The sequence below is a fragment of the Piliocolobus tephrosceles genome, chromosome 5 (genome assembly GCF_002776525.5).
Source record: "Piliocolobus tephrosceles isolate RC106 chromosome 5, ASM277652v3, whole genome shotgun sequence".
In the NCBI taxonomy this organism is placed as follows: domain Eukaryota; kingdom Metazoa; phylum Chordata; class Mammalia; order Primates; family Cercopithecidae; genus Piliocolobus; species Piliocolobus tephrosceles.
Genome location: NC_045438.1, coordinates 140015585 through 140016833, shown reverse-complemented (window position 1 = coordinate 140016833; position 1249 = coordinate 140015585). Strand labels below are relative to the sequence as shown.

At 45.8% G+C, this 1249-nt stretch overlaps 1 non-coding gene across 1 annotated transcript; it reads right to left on the bottom strand.

The window, feature by feature from the left end:
* Positions 1-637: 637 nt before the first annotated feature.
* Positions 638-710, bottom strand: TRNAR-CCG. The gene has a single exon. It is a non-coding gene; the product is annotated as a tRNA-Arg (tRNA).
* Positions 711-1249: the final 539 nt, after the last annotated feature.

The following is a 1249-nucleotide window of genomic DNA, read 5'->3' as shown; positions in this document are numbered from 1 at the left end:
AAGGAAGGAAGGAAGGAAGGAAGGAAGGAAGGAAGGAAGGAAGGAAGATAAATGCCGGGCACAGCGGTTCACGCCTGTAATCCCAGCACTTTGGGAGGCCGAGGCGGGCGGATCATCTGAAGTCAGGAGTTCGAGACCAGCCTGGCCAACATGATGAAACCCCGTCTCTACTAAAAAAATACAAAAATTAGCCGGGTGTGATGGCGGGCGCCTGTAATCCCAGCTACTTGGGAGGCTGAGGCAGGAGAATCTCTTGACCCCGAGATGCGGAGTTTTCAGTGAGCCGAGATCAGGACTGCACTCCTGCCTGGGTGACAGAGCGAGACTCCGTCTCAAAAAAAAAAAGGTACTTTTTGTGTTGTGTTTGTTAAATTCATGAAACAAGCAGGACAAGACCATAAATTGGAAAAACCAAGCCAATTCCAAATTACGAATGCCTTCGGTAGTACCTACGCCAAGGACAAAGTGCACTTTAATAATCTGTACACACCTTGCTTACTACTGGGTTCTTGCTTTTCGTCATTATTCTTCGCTCATTTCATTTCAAGTTTCCAAAGCCTTTTTTAAAAAACCGTCTTGCAGAAAGCTCAAGGAAACATGCAGAAACTAAAGCTAGTTCCTGACAGTAGTAAGGACACGACCACGAAGGGACTTGAACCCTCAATCTTCTGATCCGGAATCAGACGCCTTATCCATTAGGCCACGCGGCCGCACGCGAGTGTTGATTTTCCAATACGAAAACTGAAGTGCAGTAGGAAAACGTTGAGTTTCTGTTTTCAAACCTTTAACTTCGCAATTGCAGATTTAACAACCTGAAGCGGGGCGGGGAGAGGCGGGGGAGGATGCGCGCAGGAGGAATAAAACTCCATCCAAAATTCCTGATAGCAATTCCTTAGAATTATAAACTGCGAGATGATCAGAAGTGACATCTTTGCCTTCTTTGAAGACTCTCTTCTATAAGCTACTAATAATGATGATGCAAATTCTTGTACAGAAATACCAGCCAAGAACTCAAGTCTGCAATGAAGGAGTGGACATGGCAGCGTAAGAAGGAGCATCATTGTTTGATATATTTTAACCTTTTCCGTCTCAAAGATACGACGGTGCTTCCTCCAGGGAGAAAAGCTTGTAAAGCTCAAACAAGAGCTCCCCAGGAACAAAAGACACTGGAGACTGTAAGAGGTGGGAGGTAGGGAGGGGGACAAGGATTGAAAAACTGCCTGTTGAGTATTATGCTCACCACCTGGAT